The sequence below is a fragment of the Puma concolor genome, chromosome B3 (assembly GCF_028749965.1).
Source record: "Puma concolor isolate L17-30 chromosome B3, mPumCon1.1.hap2, whole genome shotgun sequence".
NCBI classification, from domain to species: Eukaryota; Metazoa; Chordata; class Mammalia; order Carnivora; family Felidae; genus Puma; species Puma concolor.
In genome coordinates, this window is record NC_141672.1 from 107,960,282 (window position 1) to 107,979,579 (window position 19,298).

General features: G+C 37.6%; 1 protein-coding gene across 11 annotated transcripts in view; it reads right to left on the reverse strand.

Annotated features, from left to right (window-relative positions):
• HERC1 (HECT and RLD domain containing E3 ubiquitin protein ligase family member 1) overlaps nt 1-19,298 on the reverse strand; it is a 189,982-nt gene that overhangs the window by 145,601 nt on the left and 25,083 nt on the right. The gene's annotated exons all lie outside the window — the stretch shown is intronic.

Here is a 19,298-nt window from a genome sequence, read left to right on the forward strand (position 1 = left end):
TTACCAGTCTCTCTCACTGTACAGAGGAATCACAGTGACTCCAAAAGGGTAAAAATGTTTTTTGTGTATTTTGTTTACTACCATATTCCAACACATAGTAAGTGCTCCGTGAGTATTTGTAGGGAAAAAAAGTACTTAAAAACTAAGTCCTATGAGATAAAGTATTCACAAAACATACATCCCACAAAGGACGGGCATCCAAGATACATAAAGAACTCCTACAACTCAAAAATAAAAAGACAATTTAATTTTTATTTTTATTTATTTTTTTTTTAAAGTTTTTTTCAACGTTTATTTATTTGTGGGACAGAGAGAGACAGAGCATGAACGGGGGAGGGGCAGAGAGAGAGGGAGACACAGAATCCGAAACAGGCTCCAGGCTCTGAGCCATCAGCCCAGAGCCCGACACGGGGCTCGAACTCACGGAACGCGAGATCGTGACCTGGTTGAAGTCGGACGCTCAACCGACTGCGCCACCCAGGCGCCCCGACAATTTAATTTTTAAAAAGGCCAAAAGACTGAACACAACTTCATAGAAGATTTATGAATGGTTGATAAGCACGAGAGAAGTGCTCAAAATTATTATTTATCAGAAAAATGCAAGTTAAAAACACATCCATAGGAGATACTATTACACATCCTTAAGCATGGCTGAAATTCATAAGACTAACAATACCAAACGTTAGCATGGATGTAGAGTAACCAAAACTCTCACAAATCGTTTGCAGGAGTGTAAAATGGAACAACCACTTCAGACAACCACTGATAGTTTCTTATAAAACTAAAAATATCCCTACTCGATGACCCAACAATTTCTTTCCTAGGGATTTACCTAAAAGAAAACATATGTCCATAAAACAGACTTAAATAAAAATATGGTTACCGCTAGAAGGTAAAGACATGAATAAACTGGGAAGGAGCATGAAGGAGCTTCCTGAGGTGAATATTGGATTACCCAAGCATATCCATTTCTCAAAGCTCAGTAAACATACATTTAAGATTTTTACATTTCACTGAATGTGAATTTTATCTCAATAAACAATGAATTCTAGTTGATATGCATACTGAAGTATATTTAGGGGGCAAGTATACTGATGTAATTTATTTTGAAATGCATCAAAAATTGAGATGCACTGATGTATATCTTTATATATATATATATATCTTTATACATATCTATATATATATGATAGGTATGTGATAAAACAAAAATAGTAAATTAGTAATGGTAGAATCTCAGTGGCAAGTATATGTCTGTTCATTTCAAAATCTTTCAACTGTGGGGAGCACCTGGCTGGCTCAGTTGGTACAGCATGCGACTCTTGATCTCAGGGTTGTAAATTCACATTCTACCTTGGGTTTAGAGATTACTTTAAAAAATCTTTAGGGACACTGGCTGGCTCAGTCGGTGGAACACAGGACTCTCATTCTTAGGGTTGTGGGTTCTAATCCCACATTGCGTGTAGAGATTACTTATGTTTGCAATTTTCATCATAAATTACTGCAGGGGAGGTGGAGACTAAGTCTGCAAAAAGGAAGTCATTACAGTTGGTAGTAGAAGAACATCCTCAAATACTGAAGGGCAAGTTGGTAGAACATCCTCAAATACTGAAGGGCATTTCATTTTCATGATATAGGTAAATCTTCAAGAAAAAGCTCATGTTATAGAGATCCTAGGCCATCTAAAGGAGTTTCTTATTTCTCAGTATGCCCTGTTAAATTCTAAATATAAAATCTGATGACACTTCCCTTCTCAAGCTTATGATTACTATGCTTAATTATCTTCATTATATACTCAAAGTATGTACTTAGGAAGGGGGGGAAAACATAAGCCTCCTCCCACTTCATTTGGTAATTATTAAACATTGTGCAGAGGATATAAAAGCACCTTATTTACCTTCATCCCTGCAACCCATAGGTAATTTTGTTCTTTTTAATTTTGCTAGTTTGATAGCTATAAAGGGATATGTTGTTGCTCTAACTTCAATTTCCCTGATTACTAATAAATCTGAACAGCTTATGTTTATTGATCATTTCACTACACTCTTCTGGGAAATGTTTGTTCGTGTCCTTCTAGTCACGTATTTTTCTATCAGGTTATCTTGTCAACTTGTGAAAGGTTTCTGTATCCTATCAATGTCCTCAAAATACAAATATTTCTTCTAAATCTTTTTACATACACATACATCTCTTTTATAGCTCTTGCTTTCCATCTTCAGTTAAAAGAGTACCCACACACACTCATACCCAGATTACACATGAATTCTGGATTATGTATTCACCTGGACTTTCTTGAGGTATTTTTGTTGTTTTTACACCGGTCTTTAATCCACATGGAATTTAAATAAACTCTGCATTCATTTGGAACTGTAACAAGCTCTACATGTAAAAGTGGTTCCAAGTTTACTGTTTCCAGGTGTATGGCCAGTTATACCACCACAATTTAAGTAATCCAGGACTTCCAAGATGGCTGAGGCCAATGCAAGCTGAATGAGTATTTCCCCAAATTTCTTTCCATAACAAGAAGGAAAAATTCTATTCTACACAAAACCACACACACAGCATAATTTGAAGATACAGAATTTGAAGAAGCAAACTGCAAAGTAACTGTGAATAAAACAGAAAAATCACCAATCTCAGTGTACACACTGTTACTTTGAGGTTTTGTGGAAGCAAAAGCAGACTAAGAAAAACTGTACAAAAGACAAAAAAGGAAGTACAGTGAAAGGGCCCACAGGTGATTTGGAATGACTGCCAAAGAAGTTATATCCACACTAAATCTGAAAACACTACAAATGTGTCCAGACAAATCACAGACTACAGGAACTGATTTAATTTAAAGAGTCAGACGGGATTTAAATGAGCAGGTACAATTTTAAAAAGACGGGTAATTTAAACGAGCATTCCTGGAAAAGCAGAGGGGAGGGAAAAAAAGACAAACAGGAAGAGAGAATCATCTTTTTGGCAACTGGGTGAAGGGTAAAAGAAAAAAGGAGGAAATGTTTACGGTTCTGAGAGAGAGGACAACCATAAAATTGTCAACATTAACAAAACTTCACTCAAACAAACCAACCAAAAAATCCCTCTAAAGTACTTGGACTTTGCTATATTAACAGAAGAGGGTGACATTATTAAGAATATTATAAAATACCCAATACCATAAAAATGAACAAGAGAAAAGTCCATACAAAGCTACTGTAGAAAATCAAGAAAGAAAATTTCACATATAACTGATAGAAATCTTTCAGACAACAAAAAAACAAACAAAAAAAAATACAAGTTAATAACCTAAACAAAATTAAACACACTGAAACATACGAAGGTACAAAAAAAATCTGAATTGGAAATTTAAAAACAAAGCAAGAACAGACTAACAAAAAAAGGTTTAAAAAAAAGGAAAGGAAAGAGAACACAAGGGAAGGAAGGGAAAGAAAGGAAATCATAAAAGAGGGGCACCTGGGTGGCTCAACTGGTTAAGCATCTAACTCTTGATTTCATCTCAGGTCATGATCTCAAGTTTGTGAGTTCAAGCCCTGCATTAGGCTCTGCACTGACAGCCTGAAGCCTGCTTGGGATTCTCTCTTTCCCTCTCTGCCCCTCCCCGACTTGTGCTCTCTCAAAATAAACAAATAAATAAATAAAATGACATAAAAGAAAATAAAGAGTCAGAGAGAAATTAGCAGAAACAGAAGACAGGCAAAGGAGGACAGTTGTACTATTAACTACCTGAAGAAGTTTAAGAGAGAGTGTGCAAGCTGGTTTTAAAGCTACAAGCCAAGAAATCTCACCAGAAACAAAGAATTTCAATCAACACAATAAGGGCTCACAATTACCTGGGAAAATTATCCCAGAACAATCAGTTTTAGGACATTAACCTAGTTAAACTATTAGATTTCAAAGATAAAGATAAATAATCCTCAAGACCTCCAGGCAAAAAGATTCAATAACTTTAAAAGGCAAAAGAATTAGGGGTGCCTGGCTGACTCAGGCGGTAGGGCATGTGACTCTTGATGTCAGGGTGAGCCCCATGTTGGATGTAGAGATTACTTAAAAAAGTAAGTAAAGTAAAAGGCAGAAGAATTAGACTGACATCACATATGTTAAAACCAACCAAATAGCACAGCAACAGCTTTTGTAAAGCAAAAACAAAAACAGGAAATGCAATGAAACAGAACCACACTAATGATGGGAGACTTTAATATACCACTCTCAGTACAGATGGATCAAGTGGACAAAAATAAAGAAACAGAAGATCTAAACAACAAAATAATTCACTCTTTTCCCATTAATACAATCTATTTCTGGATTCTCTACTCTGGTCCACTTGTTCATTCTTAGGCCAACAGCGACTTTATTACAGTGGCTTTGTAACTGTTCTGATGGATGGTAAGACAAGTCCCTAACCTTTAAAATTATATTCAGTCACATGCTACCTCCCTCAACACATTACTAATGTTCTCATTTGAATTACACTGAATTTATATATTAATTTTCAGAAAATAGACATTTTGGGAGCACCTGAGTGGCTCAATCAGTTAAGCATTCAACTCTTGATTTCAGCTCAGGTCACGACCTCAGATTGTGAGTTCAAGCCCTGCATCATGTTCTGCACTGACAGCATGAAGCCTGCTTGGGATTCTCTCTGTCACTCCCCGCTCCCCTCCTTGCTCACGTTCTCTCTCTCAAAATAAACCAACATTAAAAATAAATTAATTAAAAAATTATAATGCTAGAATAACCAAATGTGGTTCTTACACATGAACAGACATATTACATTAGAAAATATCAAAAGAAAAGAACTGAGAGTCCAGAAGATCCAAGTATATACAAAAAATTAGTACATGATAAATGTTGGCATATGATAAAGGTTTTAATCCTAATGAATGCATACACTACATCCCAATGTGTACAAGGCCCCATGTTTAAGGACTTTCAATACACTCTCATTATAATAGGGAAAAACCAAAACATTCATCAATAGGGAAGAGATAACTAAAATGTTGTATATTCAAATGATGCCAAAGTATAAACTTTATACTATAAAAAAGTTAACACATGCAATTCAACAAAAATAACATAATTTTCTAATTATCAAAACAAGACTTAGTGTTTAAGGAACACAAAAAACAACCCTAGAGGAGCTGTACAGCATAAGTTAACAGCAAAGCATCAGGGGCACTGGCTGCTCAGTATGTAGAATGTGCGACTCTTAAACTCGGGGTTGTTAAATTCAAGCCCCATGTCAGGTGTAGAGATTACTTAAAAAATAAAATGAATTAATTAAAAAGGGGGGCACCTGGGTGACTCAGTTGGTTAAGTGTCTGACTCTTTTTTTTTTTTTTATTTTTTTTTTTCAACGTTTATTTATTTTTGGGACAGAGAGAGACAGAGCATGAACAGGGGAGGGGCAGAGAGAGAGGGAGACACAGAATCGGAAACAGGCTCCAGGCTCTGAGCCATCAGCCCAGAGCCTGACGCGGGGCTCGAACTCACGGACTGTGAGATCGTGACCTGGCTGAAGTCGGACGCTCAACCAACTGCGCCACCCAGGCGCCCCTCGTCTGACTCTTGATATTGGCTCAGGTCATGATCTCATGGTTTGGTTCGTGAAATTGAGCCCTGCACTGGGCTTGTGCTGATAGCATGGAACCTGCTTGAGATTCTCTCTCCCTCTGTCTCTGCCCCTTCCCTGCTCACTCACACATGCTCTCACTCTCTCCCAAAATAAGTAAGTAAACGTTAAAAAAAAATTGGAAAGTAAAAGCATCAAAGTCAGCCAGGCTGGCTAAGTTTGAATCTAGTCTACATTACTTACTGGCTATTAACCAAGGCCAAGTTCTAGGTTTGAATCTAGGCTGTTATCATTTACTGGCTATTGACCAAGGCCAAGTTCCTTAATTTCTCCAAAGCTCCAAGTGCTTTCTGTAAATTATAGGATAATACAGAGAACCCTCTATGGTTATCACGCATACAGAGTTCTTAGAATCACTGCCTGAAACATAGTATACACTCAAAAAATGTAAACTGCTATTATAATCATTATTATTTTGTTCCTTATTGCTATCTCTACCAAATATTGGTTATAGATATATGTGGAGATGTATATAAAATTTTTTTTTTTAAAGATTAGAAGGACAGACCCCCCCCCCCAAACTCATGACAGCGATTGCCTAGGGGAGATGGCAGGTGTCCAACAGGACATTAACTTTATTTATGTTTCCATTCTCTTATTTTTAAATTGATCACATAAACATGACAAAATTTTAACATTGTTAAATGATGGCAGAAAACAAAGAAGAGTCCTTTTTTATTCTTGTACTTCTCTTCAGTCTTAAATTTTTCTCAAAAAAAGGAAAAACAAAAAAGCTTGTATGATCATACTGTTTTCAATTATAATATAATCAAAATCTATCATCACTGTCCCATTACTGTTTTAATTTTTAATAGGCTTGTTTTCACAAAAAGCATTTTAACAAAAAAAATCCTAAAAATGTCTTTTTTTTTTTTAAGGATTGATTTTATCTATCTTGTTCTAACAGTAACACAGGTTTGGAAAACAAAAATCAAATAACATAGGCTTAATAGCGTTTATCCCTTCTCATGCATACAGAAATCTGCAGTTATAGGACAAATACCGTAAAGCTGATATATTCATCAGCATGCTACCTCAGACACTGTGATAGTTTTACTTACAATTTGTCATTCTGCATATGTATTACACATAAATAAGAGAAACATAACTTCTGGGTATATTCTGATGATGTATTCTGTAAAACAGAAAAATGAATCATCAGAGCAAGATTTGCCAAAGACAAGGGGATGATGCCTTATGAACAATTCTGATCAATGGAGAAAGGTTTAAACAACAAAATACTGCAGCAGACTAAACACTTTCAATAAAACTTTTGAAGTACTGGATAAATTCTACCTACTTCTTTTTTTAATACATTATGTTGTAGGCAAATAAAAAGATAAAAAAACAATTCATCAAGGGTGTTCAAATTACAAATTCTGGTTCCTTCAGTGCTAAAGCACTAATAATAAACTAATATCCACTGGGATGTCTCCATTTTTCAAGCTATTCAAGCCATTCACATCAGCTACAACCCAAAGATCCTCTCTAAACGTGAAAAATTAGAATACATTAAATTTCTCCTTCACTTACACAAAATATAAAGTTAGCATTTCTTCAAATACTAACTATAGTATTTGAAAACTATAAAACTTCAAAAACTATAAAAGCTAGTTTCCAATCATCTGTTTTGAAACCATATTACCTACTTAGCTATAGAATCTCCAGTGTTGATGTCCTACAATTGTTCAAAAACAAAGCAAAATTGTTTATTTAATCAACTTTCTGATGTAGTTTTATTACAAAAAACTGTCCAATTGGGGCAAGGCGCAGTAAGTGATAACTGATTTAATTTTTTCATTTTCCCTGAAACTCCAAGAAAGTATATAGTAGGTTCACAAAGTTTATATCTTTGTATTCAATCAACCAACATTTTCAAATCTTAGAAAGTCACAAGCCAGTTTATCAACCTCCTACCTTAGCTACAAACAAGACACGCATGATTCAATATATATTAGAATGGAATTAGGAAATTAAGATGCTACTAGCCAAGAAACGGCCTTGGGCAAAAATGCTTACTCCCCAGAGCACATATGAAAAAATAAGAGAATCGAATGAAATAATCTCCAAAGTTCCTTCCAGTTTTAAAATACTATGGACCTTTATATTTAAAATAATCCCCTCAAAATAAAATAAAACCCAAATGTTTAATAACATTCAAATTTGGATCCTACTACATTCTACCCACTTCTGGAAAGAATACAAAAACACTGCACTAGGTTACAGTATACACCAAATTATTTAATTTTTTAAAAGTTTTATTTAAAGTAATCTCTACACCCCATATGGGGCTTGAACTCACAACCACAACATCAAGAGTCGCAGGCTCTTCCTACTGAGCCAGCCAGGTGCTCCCCAAATCATTTAATTTTTAAAAATTTAAAAATTTGTTCCATATTGCTCCTGTCTTATGGTTTTTTATGATAATTAAAATATCTGAAATCTAATAAATGCTTAAACTCTAAAGACTTGTTAATTTTAAATTTTAATCAAATTTTTTTAATTAAAAAAATTTACATTACAAACTACTGGCTTTAGTCATATTTCAGTGCCCTTATCCACATGTTAATGTCAATTGGATCTTGAAAAGCAGGGTTGGGGGGAAGGACTTACATAATTTGATAAGATCACATAAAAGGTAAATGTCAGAATAAGGATTTAAACACAAGTCCCCAGAGTCTGAAGCTGAATGCAATTTCCACAGTCCCATAGTATCATTCCCTGGAAAAATTAATCTAAATGCAGGCTAGCTTTAAGAATCAAGAGTGAGAGCTTGACAAAATACACATGTGCAGCTCCCCAACCATAACCTACCCCACCAAAGAATTTCTTTTTAAGAAGTGTGATACTGCAACCCCCCCATCTTCACCTTTGACATCAGTGCCTAAGGATGATAGCTGTGACATTGTGATTTACAATAAGAAATATATTTATACTTGGTTTTTGTCCCAATTTTGTCCCCAATCCTAGCAGAAAGCTCCTAAAACCCTTGGAATTTGCTGTGATGTCTTTTGTTACATTAATGAAGTGACTTGGGTGCCTGAGTGGCTCAGTCAGTTGAGCATCCCACTCTTGATTTCCGCTCAGGTCATAATCTCATGGTTCATGGGTTTGAGCCCCTCACTGAGCTCTGTGTTGACTGTGCAGAGCCTGCTTGAGATTCTCTTTCTCTCTCTCTCTCTGCCCCTCCCTCGCTTATGCTCCCGCTCTCTCTCAAAATAAATAAACTGAAAAAAAGTTTTTAAAAATAGAGAAGTAACTTTTGAAAAGTACCTGAGGATAGGGGCTAGTTGCCAGTGGAGCCAACCATGTGACTAGAGGGTAGGAACTTTCAGTCCCACACTCTAACCTCTGGGGAGGGGAGAGTTAACTAAAGGTCGACTTCAATCATCACTGGCCAAATATTTAATCAATCATGCCTCTGTAATCAAACCTCTCAAAAAGAGGGAGGCACTTGGCTGGCTCGGTCAGTAAAGTGTGCAACTCTTGATCTTGGGATTGTGAGTTTGAGCCCCATGCTGGGTATATAGGGATTACTTACAAATAAAATCTTAAAAAGCAGGGGCGGGGCGGGGGGAGGTATAGAGAGCTTCCAGGTTGGTGAACACATGGAGAGTCAGGGAGAGTGTCATGCTCCAAGAGGGCATGGAAGCTCTGCACTCTCCTTCCCCATACCTTGCCCCATGCATCTCTTCCATCTGGCTGTTCCTAAGTTATATCCTTTTATGAATAAACTGGTAATCTAGTAGGTAAAATGTTTCTGAGTTCAGTAAGTCACTCTAGCAAATTAATCAAACCCAAAGAGGGGTCGTTGGAACCTCCAAGCTATAGCCAATTGGCCAGAAATACAGGTGACAACATGTACTTGTGATTGGCATGAGGGGGGTGGTGGCAGCCTTGAAGGACTGAACCCTTAACCTGTAGGACCTGACACATCTCCAGGTAGATAGTGTCATAGTGAGTTGAATGGCAGGACGACAAGCTGGTGTCCAAAAACTGCTTGGTTTTGTGGATAAAACCCACACATCAAAAGTGTAACTGGGATCAGAACTATACATCTAACTGAAAATTCTCTCTGTGCTGACCCATTATGGTAGCATCCTTACTCCGCTCCCTGGTAACAGGTTCTCCCTCACTCTGTTCATCCTCCATCTTTCTACAACTCTTATGCTCTTGTTTCAAGCCTCAAACAGCCATTGGTTTACCAAGTAAAGGCCAACTGCTTTACCTCCTTACAATTAGGAATTTAGGTACTTCCTCAGTTTATCTTCTTCTACCCTCTCCCATGCAAGACGTTTCAGAACTTGAAAACTAGGCTAATTCTCTCACAGGATACCTCTCACTTTGAACTGTAATTAGAGTTTTTTCACTCTAACCCTAATAGATAATACACTCCCTTGGATGGGGACTCCATCTTACTCAATTTTAATTCCCTAGCATGCAACCTAAAAAACTAGTGTTTGTTAAATTAACAGATTAATTACAACTAATGTCTACATTTAAATAATATTAGCTACCAAAAGAGTAACTTTCAGACAAGTTAACTTTAAATCAGTCAGTTAATGATTGACTAAAGGCCAATTTAGGGAGTTGTACAACTAAATTACAAACTGTAATTCAATAGAGACAACCTCTTTTACCTACCTTTTTCCTCAGTTCAGGGCTGATACATGACAAGTCTTCAAGAAATGGATGCTATTATCATTATCATCCCCAACCATAGTTATAGTTACTATTCATATATTATCTATACCCAACCCCTAACCTCAAGTGTAAAAGTCTAAAACAACTCAAGTCTAGAAGTATAGAACTTTTAAAAATGTAGAAGAATTCAAGTGTGTCTGAATTATAAGTATAATATCGTTCCTTGCCCCAAGTATCCAAAGGAGGCAATGATCAGAAAGCCCCCGGAAGTTATTACGTATCCTCGGAGAGCAGTGGAGGTCAGAGTTATGAGAAACTGGGGACTTTGAAAGCAAAGAAAATAGAATTTGAGCAAAGATAAGATGGAAGGTAATGAAACAGTAAAATACTACAAAATGACAGTATTTAATTAACAAAGATAGCTGCAAGCAAGACTAAAAATGCAGAGAAGCAAGATCAGAGAATTTCTGTGAGCAAATTTCAGGAGCTATTCCTAAGTCTGGCTCAAGATTCTGTGAAACGAAATGAAGGGAAAACAAACCAGAGGCTCATCTCAATTGACTCAGAAAACGCATTTCATGGGAAAAACAATCAAACTAAGAACAGAAGGAAACTACCTCAACGTAATAAAAGCATTATATGAAAACCCATGGCAAACATCATACTCAATGATAAAAGCTTTAAAGCAAGGATGTCTACTTTCACCACTTCCATTCAACATAGTACATATTCTAATGAGAGCAATTAGGCAAGAAAAATAAATAAAAGGAATCCAAACTAGAAGTAAAATGAGCTCTGTTCACAGATATCTTACATGTAGAAAACCCTACTAAGTCCACACACACACACACACACACACACACACACACACACACACTGTTAGAACTCATAAAGGAATTCAGCAAAGTAGCAGGACACAAAGCCAACACACACACACAAAATCAGTTGCATTTCTGTAACTAATGATGAACAATCTAAAAACAAAATTATGAAAACAATCCCAATTATAATAGCATCAAAGAGAATACTGAGGAACTAACTTAACCAAGAAGGTGAAAAACTTATACAATGAAAACTATAAAACACTGCTGAAAAAAATAGATGTTGAGAAATATTCTCTCCACTAAAATATATGTTTTATTTATTTATTTTTTAGTTTATTTATTTATTTTGAGAGAGACAGAAACAGCATGGAGGGGGCATGGGAAGGCGGATGCAGAGAAAGAGAATGAGAATCTCAAGCTGGCTCCACAGCACTGTCAGCACAGAGCCTGACCTGAGGCTCAAACCCACAAAACCAGGAGATCATGACCTGAGCTGATACCAACATTTGGAACCTTAACCGAATGAGCCATCCAGGTGTCCCTGTTTGTTTTTTTAAATAAAAAGTTAATCAATTTAAAAGGGGGAAAAAAACATTAAAATTTTCTCAGAAGCTTTTCAATAGTTTTACTCTAAAAAACAATATCTGTCCATAGTTGTTAAAAAAGCCAAGAAATGACCTCTCTCCCCTGCTCTCCCTTCTACAAGTTATCTCTGAGATATTTAATTCCTGGAAGGAGTCATGCTCCTCCCTTTCTACCGCAGGACACTTGCACATGAAGTTCTCCCTACTTACAGCCTGCCTTCTCCATCCCACACTCTTTCACCCAGTTACTGTTAAGATATCAGTTTAGGGGCGCCTGGGTGGTGCAGTCGGCTAAGCGTCCCGACTTCAGCCAGGTCACAATCTCGCGGTCCGTGAGTTCGAGCCCCGCGTCAGGCTCTGGGCTGATGGCTCGGAGCCTGGAGCCTGTTTCGGATTCTGTGTCTCCCTCTCTCTCTGCCCCTCCCCCGTTCGTGCTCTGTCTCTCTCTGTCCCAAAAATAAATAAAAATGTTGGAAAAAAAAAAAAAGATATCAGTTTAAATAGTACAGGGACATACTGGGTACTCCATAATTGCTAGTTGAATTAAATGTCACTTCCTCAGGGAAGCTACCCCTGACTCCACCCATAAGAGATCAAGTCCTTCTTTTAAAATGCTCACATAGTACCTAGTACTTACCTTCTCAAAATTTTCAATTTGCAATTATGTACTATTTGTGTGAGTATGTGTTTACTGTTCTCTCATACTAGTCTACAAAGTCATGAGGGCAAAAATGCTTATATCTCCGGTGCTTAGCAAAGGTAAAGCACATAAAGGGACCTCAGTAAATATTTGCTGAACTGTGCTGAGCAATATGGGTCTATGTAATTCATTATTTACAATCTAATTTAAACCCAGATATTATTTTACTCTGAGCTGATATATAACAGAAGTACTTTAAAAGAACGGATTCCAGGGGCTCCTGGGTGGCCCACTCAGTTGAGCATCCTACTCTTAACTTCAGCTCAGATCATGATCCCAGGGTCATGGGATCAAGCCCCAAGTGGGGCTCTGCACTGAGCGAGGAGTCTACTTAAGATTCTCTCTCCCTTTGCCCCCTCCCGTTAGTGCACTCTCTCTCAAATAAAAAAAAAAAATTTATAAATAAACAAACAAACTGATTCCAAGGATGGAGGTACCACATGCACAGACCACATGAATTCTGTCTTCAGTCCATTTCTGTCTCCTCTTCTCACTGTACATAATTTTTGGAATAACTCCAGCTACTCCCAAGGCTTTCACGTGCCTCTCATATGCTAATGAAATCTAGTCCAAATTTTTCTCTCCTGAGCTCCAGACCTGAATATCCACTGCTAACATAATATACCCACTAAAATGTCCCAAACGAATCTTAAATTCAACATGTTGAAAACTGAACCTGTCATTCACCACCACCCCCTGCCACACTCACACTCATCAATAAATTTATGAAACTCTAAATTTATGAATTTAGAGATTCATAAAAGAAAAACATCAATGAGAATACTACTAATGGCATTATCAAGGAAGTGCAGAAGGGACAGCCCATCTGCAAAGTTCTGCAACTGAAAATTAAGTGCACATTGTAATCCAGCTCTACCTACCCCTGCCCCAAGTAGTTCCCTTCTAGAGGGTTTTACTAGGCTGACTTATTTTGGCTCTCATTAAACCATACAAATTTTCAGTGTTTAGCTACACAAAATTAAACAGCTGATAAAAAGGAAAAAACTTCTTTTTTTGTTATTATCCCTATTTAGAAAGTGAGTACACTTAGAAAAGGAAGAGACTTGCTGAGTTCGCTGGCAAATTGTTTTGCTACATCAATAATGAGAACTAGTTAAATAAACCAGGAAGCAGACCTGCTTATGCAGCGAGTAAAGAACTACAGGCAAAATCAAATCAAACTAATGGGTTTTCGCTTGTATTCAAAAACCACCAATTCACAATCCTGATGAACCAGCTAAATGCTGGCAAAGAAAAAAACTGCTGTTGTCTTGTTTTATTTTGTTTAATTTACAGTAATGATTTATACCACTGAAAGACAATTGTTCTTTTTTCTATTCATGGTCCAATGCACAAATCCAAATTTAATTATGTACATAAATTACCAAATTCACCAGTGAAAAGTGGGGCTGGAAAAACTACCAAAGGACTGGAAAATAAACCAAATAGCACTACTACTATCTTTGTAAAACTGAAATAAATGAAACAAGCTGAAGGATTTGAGCACACGGGTAGACTAAATAGTTCTTATAAGTGAATTTATCAAATAGTGAAGCTTTTTTTTTAGTTTGTTTGTTTATTTATTTATTTATTTATCGAGAGAGAGAGGGAGAGAGAGAGAGAGAGAGAACACATGCACACACAAGCGGGGAGGAGCAGGGAGAGAGAAAGAATCCCAAGCAGCCTCCTCACTGTCAGTGCAGAGCCCAACGAGGGCAAGATCCCACGGAACTGTTAGACCATGACCTGAGCTGAGATCAAGAGTCCGACACTTACCCAAATGAGCCACCCAGGCTCCCCAAATTGTGAAGCTTTCTAATGCTCTACTCTCTAGGTGAACAGAGCAGTAACGGTAGCTAACATTCACTGAGCACTTTCTATGTGACAGGCACAGTGCGAAACCCTTTACATGTATTATCTTATTTAATCTCAGAACAACTCTATAAAATACTCTTGTTATTCCCATTTGCCAAGAAAGGAAATGGAGGCACAGAGAGGCTAAATACAGTTTGCCCAACGTCACAGTGCCAGTAAATGATAGAGTAAGCATGCAAACCAGAGCGGTCTGACACTCAACCACTAAACCACTAAATCATGCTGCTTCTTATCACTATCATGGTGGTTTCACATGTCCTATATCACTTTAAATTTAAAAAATTAAAAACCTCAGAAGGTTTCAATGAATCAACAGTTCATTCTCAGAGTCCTATTGCTATGATAATACCTGTTCTTCCTAGCACTCTCTCAAGATCATTAAATCATCCCAATCAGGTAACAAAAACAACAAAATAATTTTCAGTCCTTATCAGAAATTGGCAGGATAGAAATGCAAAGGACTACCACACTGAGATATCACCTCACGCCAGTCAGTGTGGCTAAAATGAACAAATAAGGAGACTATTAGATGCTGGAGAGGATGTGGAGAAACGGGAACCCTCTCTCACTGTTGGTGGGAATGCAAACTGAGGCAGCCACTCTGGAAAACAGTGTGGAGGTTCCTCAAAAAATTAAAAATAGATCTATCCTATGACCCAGCAACAGCACTGCTAGGAATTTACCCAAGGGATAAGAGGTGCTGATGCAGAGGGGCACTTGTACCCCAATGTATACAGCAGCACTTTCAACAATAGCCAAATTATGGAAAGGGCCTAAATGTCCATCAACTAATGAATGAATAATGAAATTGTGGTTTATATACACAATGGAATACTACTTGGCAATGAGAAAGAATGAAATATGGCCTTTTGTAGCAACGTGGATGGAACTGGAGAGTGTGATGCTAAGTGAAATAAGTCACACAGAGAAAGACAGATACCATATGTTTTCACTCTTATGTGGATCCTGAGAAACTTAACAGAAGACCATGGGGGAAGGGAAGGGAGGAAAAAAAAAAAAAAAAAAGGTTAGAGAGGGAGGGAGCCAAACCAGAAGAGATTCTTAAAAACTGAGAATAAACTGAGGGTTGATGGGGGGGTGGGAGGGAGGGGAAAGTGGGTGATGGGCACTGAGGAGAGCACCTGTTGGGATGAGCAATGGGTGTTGTATGGAAACCAATTTGACAATAAATTTCATATTTAAAAAAAGTGCAAAGGACTGAAAATAGCAAGACAATTTTGACAGAAAACAAAATTGAGGAATTTCCATTATGTGTCTTTAAGGCTTATTATAATACAGCAATCCAGACATGTGTATTGGCATCAAGATAGATCAACAGAACAGAACTGCAAGTCCAGAAACAGACCTACACATACATGGCCAGTTAATATTTAACTAAAGTGCCAAGGCAGTTTAACGGGAAAGAAAAATCTTCAACAAAGGGTGCTGGAACAACTAGATATACATACGGGAAAAAAATGAACTTCAACCCTAATTTCACACCATCTACGAAAATCAACTCAAACTGGTTCATAGACCTAAATGTAAGAGCTAAAACTATAAAAATTTCTAGAGGAAAACATAGGAAAAATTCTTAGCAACCCTGGGTTAGGCAAATATTTGTTAAATAGGACTCAAAAAATTGATACATTAGACTCCATCAAAATTAAAAAGTTTTTCTCTTCAAAAAGCACTATTAAGAAAATCAAAAGGCATGCCCCAAACTGAAAGAAACTATTTGCAAAACATATACCTAACAAAGGACTTGTAGCAAGAATACACAAAATGAACCCTTGCAATTCAATAGAATGAAAATTTTTAAGTAGACAAAATATTTGAACAGACATTTCACCAAAGATCTATAAACGGCCAAATAAGCATAAAGAAGATGCTCAACATTATCACTAGAGAAATGCAAATTACATGATGATTCTATTACAAATCCACTAAAATGGCTAAATTTATTCAAACAGATAATACCAAGTATGGGTGAGGATGTGGAACAACTAAAAATCTCATAAACTGCTGGTGGTATGCAAAAGGGAAAAGTGTTTGGCAATTTATTATAAAACTAAACATATACTGTACTTACCATATATGCAGCAATTCTACTCCTTAAGGATTTGCCCAGAAAAATTAAAACACATGACTACATAAAAACCTACACCTAAAAGTCCAAAGCAGCTTTATTCATAACTGCCCAAAACTAGAAATTCAAGTGTTCATCAACTGACAGAAAATTAATAGTCTACCAATACAACAGCATACTACTCAAAAATAAAAAGTAATGTACTGATACAAGCAAGAACATGGATGAATCTCAAAACCACTATGCTAAATGAAAGAAGCCAGATACCAAAGACCACATAACTATGCCACCATATGTGTAAAATTCTAGAAGAAGTAAAAGTATAATGATAAAAAGCAGATCAGTGGTTGTCAGTGACTAAAGGAATAAGAGCAGATTAACTGCTAAGAGGTACAGGGGATGACTGGAAATGGACTTTCTGGGGATGATGAAAATGGACTATATTGTGATTATGGCAGCAACAAAATGACATACATTTGTCAAAATGTATCAAATTATTCACTTAAGATGGTGAGTTTTATTGTATACTAATTAAGCCTCATTTTAAAGCTGACCTAAAACACACAAACAACAACAAAGAAAAAACCAGTAATTTACATGCCTCTTACCACCTTTTGTCCGCTTAATGCCCTAAAGTCCTCTTTTTCTCTGCAATATTCGTTTTCTTTCCTCTCTTTTTTTTTTTAACATCAACCATTTCTGTTCATTACTAAAGCTTAACTCATCGTCACTATACAGATACCTCCCAAATCCATGCCTCTGGCTAGCACCTCTGCAGACCTCCAGTCTTTTGTTTCCAAATGTCTGGTGCACATTAAAACGTCAATGCTTCCCACCCTCAATTCATCATATCCAAAATTAACTTCACCACCTCTTCCCGCTTCCCCATCTCCTCATGCTCCCTTTCCCCTACCCTATAAAACTTTACAGAACCAGCTCCTTCTGATACATGACTCAGGTATCACAGTCAAAAACTGTAGTGTAATCTTTGACCCCACTCTGTCTTTTATGCTCTAGCCTACCTTTGCCTTCTCCCCACACCCCTCCCACCGCCACCTTTATAACCTGCCCTTTATAACTGCAATGAGCTCCTAAGGAATCTCTGCATTCCACTGCATCTACCTACTTCTGCTAGATTAAAGCTCAGTTCTAACCAATTAATCACTGCCCATAAAGAGGTCAATGGCTCTACCATTTCCTATGAAACTGAATACAAACCATCTAGAGGGAGCCAAGTCTGCCTTCCAATTTCATCTTCCACAACTCCCCTATACACATCCTAATCTTGAAAAAGCCAAACACTCCCCACCTCTGTGCTTTTGTTCATGCTATTTCTTGTAACTGACTGTCCTCACCTATCTAACCTTTACCTGTCATGATCCAGTTCTCTTTCAAAGGCCAATCTCAAAGGTCACCTCCTCCATGAAGACTTTCATGTTTTATTCACTCCATCTAACAATACAGAACTCATCACTTCCCCTTCTAGACTCTTGTAACACTTTGCTTACACATATTATGACACTTGTCACACTCTGCCTGATGTATTATTATTTGTATATTTGTCTTCATTACCACTAACCCATTCACTCTAGAACCAACCAGACTTAAGCCTCTCAAAACTGGTACTCTGAACTGCACCCTCTTTGTCCCTTTAAGCCAGTGGCATCCTACCTTTCTTGTTGCAGAGGCTCAGAACTCTGTAGTAGAAGAATTTATTGTGAGCTAATGAGTCTACAGAGAAATTTAAAAAGTATATAGCCCATGAGGGGCTACAGAGAGAAATCAAGTAAGAGATTGCATTCTGCCTTTTTTGTTGTAAGTGGAAACTCTGCCTGGAGAGAGATCTTTTTTTTAATGTTTATTTTTGAGAGAGAGAGAGACGGACAGAGCGTGAGCAAGGGAGGAACAGAGAGAGAGGGACACAGAATCCGAAGCAGGCTCCAAGCTCTGAGATGTCAGCACAGAGCCCGACGCAGGGCTTGAACCCACCAAACGCGAGATCATAACCTGACCCAAAGTTGGAGACTCAACTGACTGAGCGCTACCCTGGTGCCCCTGGAAAGAGATTTTTTTAAGGAGGCCCTCAAAATCCACCAAACCAGATCTTCCTGCATAACATTCCTCTGCTTACACATATACCGTAAATTAAAATGGGTCCTGGACTAGGCATTCTGTTTGACCTCAGTCTCCCCAAACAAACTTAATCTCTATTCTTCCATGATCTGCTTTGTACCTTTTGAGGCTGACCTCTAGGATTATACTGTCCAAGCTCCCCTGGCTTCCAGGTGGGTTGAGCCAATGAGAGGCACTAGAAGGAAATCAGAAAATGAGAAGAAAAAGAAATGGCAGTCCTTATTTCCCTGGCTCTCTCCCCACCTCAGAACCCTTTCCTTTATGGCCACAGGTGCTATCCACTAGCTTGGCGTTCACTGTTTCAACTCTCATCAGGGCTTCAGTCTTCCTCCTCTTCTTGACCTCTGGCTTAAAATATCAACAACTTTCAGATATTATTGAGCCTTGAGAACTTCACAATCCCTTGTTGCTTTTCTTAAACTTACCCACCCAAACCTCTATAACTAGTCTATTTATTTCCTGCCAGGGCCCTGAGTGATATAGCTCCCTGGACTTAAAATTCCTCACTCTGCCTTTCAAGGTTTACAATCCACTGTTCCCTCCAACCTATCAAATCTTAACTATCACATGCTCCTTAGCAGTCTCCTGTTCTAGTCAGGCAAGCATCCCTCCCAATCCTTACCATCTGGAATGTATTGACCCCTACCTCCATACCCTCAGTCATGCTGTTGCCTGATAGATGGCCACCTGTCCTCTCTACTTAACAAATCCTGTACTTCTTCAGGTAATTCAGATCCTACCATCCCCTCCACCTCCCGCCCCCCCCCCAACACACACACAATTAAACCTATTCTTTTCTTTAAGTTTATTTATTTTT